The sequence below is a fragment of the Gekko japonicus genome, unplaced genomic scaffold, assembly GCF_001447785.1.
Source record: "Gekko japonicus isolate JY-2015 unplaced genomic scaffold, Gekko_japonicus_V1.1 scaffold144, whole genome shotgun sequence".
Taxonomy (NCBI): Eukaryota; Metazoa; Chordata; class Lepidosauria; order Squamata; family Gekkonidae; genus Gekko; species Gekko japonicus.
Window position 1 is genome coordinate 385,870 of NW_015162478.1, and position 10,111 is coordinate 395,980.

A 10,111-nucleotide genomic window follows, 5' to 3' on the forward strand; every position below is an offset into this window, starting at 1 on the left:
AGAACACTTTTTATTACAATAAACCAAAGGATGGCTACCCCACCAGCGGTCTCTTCCCACTTCCATTTAAAGAAGAGGACTCAAAGGAACTGGTCAGGCTCGAGGAGTTTCAGGTGAACCTGAAGGAGGAGGAGAGTTGGGTTTATACCCCGCCCTCCACTCAGAGTCTCAGAGTGGCTTCTTCCCTTCCTCTCGCCACAACAGATACCCTGTGAGGTAGGTGGGGCTGAGAGAGGTGCTGACACAAACATTCTCTAACTTTCAGAATTGCAGCTAAGGTAACAATCAAACGTTTACTGGATCATTAAGCTGATTTGGAAATTTTTGAGAAAGCTGATGGTCAGCTTTCAATGCAATGCTCCACGTAAATTGGGAAAGATCTCTAGATGATAGTTATCAAGGCACCCTTAATATCTACAGGTGTTCATCAGTTAGGGTTGTCAGCTCTGGGTTGGGAAATTCCTGGACATTTGAGGGTGGGGAGGGACCTCCATGGGCTATAATGCCATAAAGTCTGGACATCAGTTGTGGTTCTAGGAGCTGTCCAGGCCACACAGGAGGGAATTAGTCAAACCTTTCTTCAGTGGAAGCAAATTGGTAAGTAATGATCTCCAAATAACTCTCTAGCTCAAGGACGCAGAAGAGCTTCTATTAAGTGGTCCTTTCAAGCTAAAGGAAGGCGTCAGTTGTGTGTGAGTGTATCCTGGGTAGAAGAAACTCTCACCTTACCGCTGCTGCTTCATTGTTTTAACCATTTTACTCCAATATCCAACGAAAACTGTTTTAACAGCGTGATCCCAAACACAGTTATGCCCTTCTAAATCCATTGAAGTCAGTGGGTGAATAAGGATGTGATTCTGTCTAGGATCACACTGGAAACTGTATAATGGTGGGAGATGAGAGAGAGAAACCAGCATCTTACTCCTTCCTTCCACATAGGATTGCCAGCTTCGGGTGGGGAAACATCTGGAGATTTTGGGGGTGGAACCTGAGGGGGGGAGGGGAAGGGCAGGGACTTCCATGGAGTATAATGTCATAGAGTCCAACTTCAAAAGCAGCCATTTTCTCCAGGTGAACTGATCTCTTTCACCTGGAGATCAGTTGTAATAGCAGGAGATCCCCAGCCACTAGCTGGAGGTTGGCAACCCTACTTCCACATGGTCTATTCCCCCCCCCCTTTAAGAATAGCTTTACACACAGATGGGAATGAATATAGGTAGCCTGTCCTCTTACGGCCAGTCAGGCAATCGTCGCTGTTCTTAAGGGCTTGTTTGTGTTTTGCTCCATTCCAGGATCAAAATGCTGCTAGTCGTCTCTTTGCTTTTGTTTTAAAGAAAGTCCTGGAGAGAACGAATTTCACCCCAGTGCTCCAGTATAAATAAATACATAGTAAATTAACCTTTTGCAAAACACAGCAGCAGCAACACTGTAACTAAGCAATTAAGGTGTTTAACCATTAGAGCTAGGAGACAAAAAGTACTTAAGCGTGTTAATTAAAAGAAAATCCATCCATTAAAACATAGCACTCATGCCTCTTGTTGGACTGCTCAGCCAGAGCAAATGAGTCAGAAGGAGATCACGCTAATTCCAAATGACCATAGTGCAGAATTTATTTGGTGGGGAGGTAACAGACAAACATTGGGCTTAATCTGTTAGCTGCTCCCCAAGTAGAATGGTTTGGCTTTACTCAGAAATTGGTACCCGGTGTGGTGCCCAGGTGGGGGCGGCAAGAGAACATCATACTTGGAGTCCATGGGGGGTCTTCAGATAATTTGTTTATCCATCCAGACCCCTGAAGATGTGGTTCACTTTACCCACCTCCAGGGTTTGTTTGTTTTTTTGGGGGGAAGGTGCCAGAACTCTCAAGAGCGAAATGAAGTCTTCAGTCTATATACTGAAAACTCATGAACTTTTAAATATTTTTAAAAGAATGTTGTCAAAGAGGTCCCAGAACTCTGTTCTGGTACATTCCCCCAGGAGAAAAAAACCCTGCCCACCTCAGGATTACACAGAAGAAAAGCCATGATGCCTCAACCTGCCTTCTACTCCCATTTTCCCTTCCTCCCTTTTTATAGCCCCGGCTTCCCACCTGACCCTTGAGGTAAGCTCTGCCCTCTTGTCTTCTGTTCCCTTCTCTTGCACCAAAACACCTGGACCCAGAGAGCCATTGTTCATCCACCCAGGCTTGCTCATTGTCTCCACACCCTTTGAGCTTCCCTGGGCCAGATTGTAAAGGCTGCCCTGTTGCTAAGGCTACTGCACCTTTCTGCCTTGGGTCCTACCCTGTTTCACCCAGCTGAGTCTTGTTGCTGGGCCCCAGGTCCTGCTCTGCCAGGCAGTTTGTTTCTGGGCAGCCTGCCACACCTGGGCATGAGTGAAAGGAAGGGAAGTGAGTTGGAGGGGCCAGGCTGCTCTCAGTAAAGGTTTCCCTCACTCAAAAGCTAGTTGAATCCAACTCTAGGGGGTGGTGCTCATTTCCGTTTCCAAGCCGAAGAGCCAGTGCTATCCAAAGACTTTGTCTGTGGTCATGTGGCCGGCATGACTAAACATCGAGGTGCTTGGAACGCTGTTAGCTTCCCACCAAACCAGTACCTATTTATGAACTTGCAGTTTCTTGCTTTCAAACTGCTAGGTTGACAGGAGCTGGGACCAGAGACGGGAGCTCACTCTGTCATGCGGCACTTGGGTCTCGAACTGCTGAGCTACAGACCTTCCAGTTTGCAGCTCAGTGTCTTAACCTCTGAGCCACTGTGGCCCCAGGCTGCTCTAGGGCCCCCAATATATTGGTTTACATTGCCTGAGGTAAGTGGACAAACCAAATGGTACCTGTCCAGATGTTCATATTTGACCTTCAGGGAACTGGTTGACAGAGTCATAGGGTTGTCAGGTCCCCCCTGGCCACTGGAGGGGATGGAGAGGTTAGGGTTGCCAGATCCAGGCTAGGAAATTCCTAGAGATTTGGGGATGGAGCCTGAGGGCAACAAAGACCTCAGTGGGGTACAAGGCCACAGGGTCCGCCCTCCAAAACAGCCATTTTCTCCAGGGGAACTGATATCTGTAGTCTAGAGATGAGCTGTAATTCCGGGGGATCCCCAGGTCCCACCTGGAGGCTGGCATCCCTAGTCAAATAGGAAGCTCAGGAAGCAAATTTTAAGCATGTGCACTTGGAAATAAGTTCCATTTTAGTCCAGTTTAAGCCCCTAACTACCGTGAGGCACCAACTGACAACCTGCTCATTTACGAGGTATGAGTGTATTCAGCTGACGTGTGTGTTTGTGAACTGATGTAATCTCTTGTGACTGAACAAATTGTTTCTGGTAGAACACGTGGCTTGGAGAAAATGTGAGGTGGTCATGCAAGTTCATTTCCTCAGATCGGTAATAAAATGTTAGGTTGGAGCCAGCCTGCTTTTCCACTCAAACTCACTCAATTTGCCTTCTTACCCCCACCCCCACCCAATATAGTATTGTGTATATATAACACTCTACTATGCATAATTCAAAATGGACTCAAGAAAAACCTCAGCCATTCATTCTTACCCATCACTTCTTAAAGAGCTTCACCAAAGCTGTCTGAGAGTTTGCCACTTCATTGACTGGAACATACCCTCTTCCTGCAAAATCTTAAAGCGGGGGGTTGACATTTGGTGTTATATATACTAATTGTATGGTTTTATAGTCGTTGTACATACACAGTGATTCTTGAGAAAGAGGACGTTGAATGGAAGAACATCTGCGGTTATCTGTTGGATCACTATGAAGCCGTTTTGGATTGCTATAAGCAGTATATAAATACTTTTTACAACTGAAAAGAATTCTAATGATTTCTTCACAAAGAAGACTACAAAAAAGAAAGCTTTTCAAATACAATATGGTTGTTAAAATTGTGATACCATGTTGAAGTTATTCGAAGCTAAGTGTCTGAGAATCTTTCATGTCAGTAGAAAGATACTGATGTTATTGATGTATATATCTATGAACAGGCACAGTTGAGATTGCAATATTACTTGTAAAGCAGAGCATATGGTTATATGTGTTACCAGTTTGGTGTAGTGGTTAAGTGTGCAGACTCTAATCTGGGAGAACCGGGTTTGAGTCCCCACTCCTCCACTTGCACCTGCTGATGTGACCTTGGGTCAGTCACAAGCTCTGGCACAGCTGTCCTTGAAAAAGAGCAGTTTCTGTCAAGAGCTCTCTCAGCCCCACCTCCCTCACAGGGTGTCTGTTGTGGGGAGGGGAAGGGAAAGGAGTTTGTAAGCAGCTCTGAGACTCCAAGTGAAGGGCGGGGTATAAAGCCAATCTCTTCTTCTTCTACCTGTTAGAATGATTTCAGTGTAGAATACAACACACTCTTTTTATGTGGTGCTGCATTGTTTACTCTAGTGTTACCCACCGTGTTCCTAGTTTGTATCTCATGTCAGTACCACATCTGGGAAACACAGATCTGAATCCCCATTCTGCTTCTGAAGGTTTCTGAATTACCTAAATGGGCAAATCATACACACTCGCAACCTAATCTATGTCACAGCATTGTTATGAGGATAAAACAAAAGAAGGGAGAATGTGATAAGACATTTTGGGTCCCCATCAGGGAGAAAAGTGGCATGTATAAATGAAATGGAAACAATGCTGGGAAAGCCTCTCTGTGTCTGAGACCTGCTGCTAACCACAGTAGATAATCTGGAGCCAGGTCAGAATTAGGCAACCCCCCAGCATGCAAAACCGCACAGTAATACACCAAAGCCTTTTACTTGGCACAGCTGGCTGGTTTTCCACCAGAATACCTGAAGCTGGATGGCAGAGCTACTGGTGCTGATGGCACAGGAGAAGATAACGTGCATAGTTTATGCCCTTCATTGCCTCCTGGATGTGCACAGTCTCTAGTCAAATCCAAGGCATGCTGACAATGCTAGTGCAATGCTCCCTCTAAGCCACAGAGTCTTGTGAGCAAAAATTCTACTTTGTGAGCTACTGCCATTGAACTTGTGAGCAAGCGATCCTTCCTGAGCCAAGACAGAAATGTGTGAGCCGGAGGCTAAAAAACTGTGAGCTAGCTCACACTAACTCAGCTTAGAGGGAACACTGTAGCCAGTGGTGTTCAGTTTGCCCCAAATGTGCCTGAAACCCTCATCTTTCCCACCACCATCTTTACTTGGCTGATGGACCACTATCTTTCCAAGTAGAAAAAATTTGTTTTTGGCATTTAAGCCAAAAAAAGTTACCACCCCCTGAGCTAGATGAACCAATGTTATGATGCTATAAGTCTGTTTTGTATATATTCAACATAACCAGCTTGGTACTTTTGTTTTTGTTTTGAATTCCTAACCTCTTTAATTTGGATTTGTAATATTCCACTTCCACTGCTAGGGCCAGTCTAGAAGTGACCTGCTATTTGGATTCCTGACATATGGATTCCACTATAGCCCTTTTCAATGATTAGGTTTGTGGTGCTCCAATCTCATGCACCTGGAGAGCGTGCTATTTCCAGTCCTCTCAATAGGTGTAATCACCAAGTTGTGTAAATTGGGTAATGTATGTATTTCCAAGGTTTGGTTTGTGCAAATGCACACCTGCAACAAATCTGGGTTTCCAATGGTGCATGTTAAAACTGGGAAGCACCACATCTCGCTGTTCACACAAAATTGTGATTGCATGTATTGGAAGAATCACATGGAGCATGCTTTCCCAATAGGTAAGGCATCAGTACCCCCCAAAAAACCATAACAACTGAAAGGGGCTTTTGTTTTCTCCCGTGGTTCAAACCACTGCTCTGAGAGGGCAATTTGCACCAGAGTATTTAATATATTTTCATATCAGCAATCTGTCTGGGACTCCCCACTGCCGCCCCTTCCCCAAGTGTTGCTTGCTTCCCCGTGTAGGCAAGCAGAGTGCAAACGCTGCAAAAGTGAGTTTTTTAAATTTTATTTTTGATTTTGTGACATCAGTGCCCCCTGACTTATTTAAAGGCCCCCTGAATTACAAAATCCTGGCTACAGGCCTGGCCTGGAGCCACCTGGGCAGCAATCCGAGGGGACAAGGGAATAGCAAGCAGGTATCAGCCAGTAGGTCAGGTGTGTGGCCTAACATGTGCACAGTTGGCTGGGGAGTGGACTACAGCCTCGGTGGCCCTGGGAGGAGAGGTAGTGCCTTTGGGCATGTGTGGGCTAGAGTGGCCTTGTGGGAAAGAAGAAATGAGGCTCCAGGGGAGGGGCCAATTACTGAGGAGGGCTTTAAAGGCAATGATCAGGTATGCTTCGGGGTGGCTGCCAGAGGAGGAAGATTTGGATAACCTGTAAGCAGGACAAGTGACATGTAACTGTGGCACTGTCCTGGTAAATAAAGTTGTTTGAGGCCTACCTGAGAGGACTGGAGCTCGATATTACGGAGACAGACTGATGACCCCTCCCCAGCCTGCTATGGCCAGCCACCCTGGAGGTGAGCTGGGACGTGCCCATCCCTCATGACACCATTCAAGGAAGAAAATTTATTGTGCAAATATTAGTATCTGAATTATGCGAAGGGATCATTTTAAAAATGTCAAAATTCACATGTTTGAGCTTCCCAGATTGACAGTGCCATCTTAAGCAATTATACCTGTCGAAGTCTTTTGAAGTCAGTGCACTTAGAAGGGTGTAATTCTGCTCAGGATGGCACCATTATACCCTTCAGGAGCAGTATCGACTTCCCATGAAGAGTGGCTACGCTCTCCAGTTGACAGCAGGGTTGCTTCATTCTTCTGCATCAAAAGCCCAAACTAATGTATGAGACACCATGGTGGTTTGGGACAACGATTGTTCCAAACTGCGGAAAATAATTCTGATTTTCGCATTATGAGCCAAACTGCCAGGTACCTGCAGTATTTACCTTTCCCCCCCTCCCCCTTATCAAGGATAATCACAGCTGTTGACAGAAATCAGGGACAAAGCTGGAACAAAGCCAGACCTGTGTGTTATTACCACTTACCTATAGAGCATTGTCACTGATGATATACTTTGCAAGTGGACAATTTCAAATGCAACGCCCAGGGGAGATAACAAAAGGAGAGGTGGAGGCGTTCATGTCAGGTACATAGATTTATGCTTACTTTCAAGAAGGGGTGGTATCTCAAGAATTATCCCAAAGCATTCACAGAAAAGGAAGGGATGAGGTTGAGGAGATGAGGAGAGATTGAGGGTTGGATAGAGAATCAATTTTCCACTAATGGGAGGGGAGGCACCGTTTCCGCCAGTTCTGCCTCCCTGCTGCAGATTCCTGACCTGATTTGCCCCCGTTGCCATTCCTGAGGGTCCCCTGCCCCCCAGGAGCAACCCTTTGGGGAGAGGGACAGGCTGCGGCAGGAGGGGAGGGGGCAAGAAAGTCCTGTTCCTCTGACGGAAGTGCCCCCTGGAGCAGTGTTCCCTCTAAGCTGAGTTAGTGTGAGCTAGCTCACAGATTTTTAGCTTCCGGCTCACCCATTTTCATCTTAGCTCAGGAAGGATGGCTCCAGAGCAAACTAGTTTATGCAGCAGCCAGATAGCTCGCTCACAACTTTAATGCCAGTAGCTCACAAAGTGGAATTTTTGCTCACTAGACTCCACAGCTTAGAGGGGGCATTGGTCTGGAGCCAACCCTAAAGCTTCAGTAGATTAATACATAAAAGCTGGCAGCCCTAACAATGACTCAGCATTCTTTTTGAAATGTGCAAAGTACTCTGGAAACTTTACCCCTCCCAAAGGTCCCCAAAGGTGATGGTGGTGGAGAGCGCTGTCAAATCTCAGCCAATCTATGGCGACCCCAGTAGGGTGTTCAGGGCAAGAGACACTGAGAGGTGTTTGGCCGTTGCCAGCCTGTGTGTAGCGACCCTGGACTTCCTTGGGGGGGGTGTCTCCCTTCCACATACCGAGGCCGAATCGGCATAATTTCCAAGCTCTGACAAGACTGGGCTAGCCTGAATAGCCCAGGCTAGCCTAATCAGAAGTAAGTCAGTTTTATTCCGGTGTTACAGTCTGGGAACTGAGGCTAATGCTCCTCAAGGACCTGCAGTGACAAGGGTGAGAATTCCCATCCAGTATTCCCTCTAAGCTGAGTCAGTGTGAGCTAGCTCACAGTTTTTTAGCCTCTGGCTCACACATCTTTTGACTTCGCTCAGGAAGGATCACTCATTCGCAACTTTAATGCCAGTAGCTTACAAAGTAGGACTTTGGCTCACACGACTCCACACGACTTTTACTCTATAGAATGTCGGACTAGGAACAGGGAGACTTGCATTCAAATCCCTACTCTACCATGACCTTGGACCAATCACGCTCTCTCTCTCCTCCCCTCGTGCTACCTTGCAGGGTTGTTGTGAGGATAAAACAGAGGGGGGGAAACCATATATGTCACACAGAGTTCCTGGGAGGAGGGTGTGATTGAAAAGGCATTACAGGTAGACCCAACTGGTTCAACGTATTAGGAGCACATTGCGGAGCAAATAAGATGGGGACAGAAGAATGGATCTGAATAATGCTTAGGCTCAGTCAAGGACGTACTTCCTGGGAAAGTTCCTGGCAGTTTGATACCCCGGAAAGTTGTTAGTAATTGGGTACAAGCCAAGCCATATTATTATTTCTGTGCCTTAGGACCAAATGAATAGGATGCACCAAGCTTTCAGAAATCCCGCTGTTTTTTTTCTCTGGTTACCACCTTCTGCCCTCCACACAGTTTAGGATACTAGTTTTCACCCAGTGCCTTGCTATCTCTTGCTCTGTATAGACTCACACTCTTACCCATTATTACATGGAAAGATTCAAGACTCCCCTTGACTGCAGGCAAGTTCCTGAGTTGCCATATTCTTTTGCAGAGAGCATGCATTGTAAAAGAAAGAGACAGAGCTATATTCTCTCTCTTTTTAAAAATTGTATCCATACACAGTTACAACTGTGAGAAATGTAACTGCTTTTCTTTTTATGGATAGTAACTCAGGCTCCTGTTCACTGTAAAAGTTTGAGCTTCATTTACAAAATTATTCAGTTACAGGAAGTTGAAGGAACAGAGGGTGGAAAGAAAGAAAACTCACATAGAACTGTAACAGTCTAAGAAAGTATTTCAGATTTTATCAAAATGTATTACTTTACCATGTTGAATGGTCTCAAATACTGATAAATCAGAATGACAGTTTTGTATACTTGGAGGGATGTGTGCCCATGCATGAAGATACACACACTCACCCTGTATCAAACCATGATTTACCTGTAGAATTTGTACAGGGCGGAGGGTGTAGAGAAAGAAAACTCCTGTAGAACTGAAGAAAGTATTTTGGATTTTATCAAGCTTATTACATTAGCACCCTAGACCTGGATAGCTCAGGATAGCCTGATATCATCAGATCTTGGAAGCTAAGCAGGGTCAGTCTGGGTTAGTATTTGGATGGGAGACCTCCAAGGAATAACTGAACAGAGTGGAGGGAGGCAATGGCAAACCACCTCTCAACATTGCTTGGCTTGAAAACCGTATGCAGTTGCCATTAGTCGGTTGGGACTTGGTGGCCAAAAGAAAATTACTGTGTTTGTCTCAAATACCCATAAATCAGAAAGGCTGCTTTGTATACCTGGAGGGATGTGCATGTGTGTATGAACACAGACACACACTATCAAAACCATGATTTACCTTTAAAATTTGTGCATCTTCTATATTTCCAGCTATATCTAATTCTGGTTCTCTCTCAGCTCTTAGAGAGAAGGCTAGCATCACTTTTCCTAGTGGCTGTTGTACATAAGGAGAAACATCTGCAATGTCTGCTAGGAATCGAAGAAACTTATGTTAATTTCTTCGGGGGCTCAACCTGGAAACCAGACACCACACCCTTTGTTGTCAGGCCACAGTTAGCCCAGTGCTGTCTCAACCCAACACGTAGACCAGACATTGGCTACGGGGGGGGGGGGAGAGAACATCAGGGTTGCCTGCTGTGCTATGGGAAAGGCGCAAGTCCAGGTGCCTTGTTGCATCACAAGGGATTTGGAAGTTCATTCTCTGCCCCATCACACTTCGGGCAGTGACCTCACTCCATAGTTCAGGGGCTGGCACTGGTGACTTAGCGGTGTGGGAGAGATGCTCTGTGGTTTAGGAGCATTCTCTTGCTTGTTATCACCACA

The 10,111-nt window shown here is 45.8% G+C and overlaps 1 protein-coding gene across 1 annotated transcript in view; it reads right to left on the reverse strand.

Moving 5' to 3' along the window:
• Positions 1–10,111, reverse strand: part of LOC107105775 (galanin receptor type 1-like) — a 34,994-nt gene that overhangs the window by 23,303 nt on the left and 1,580 nt on the right. The window lies entirely within an intron of this gene.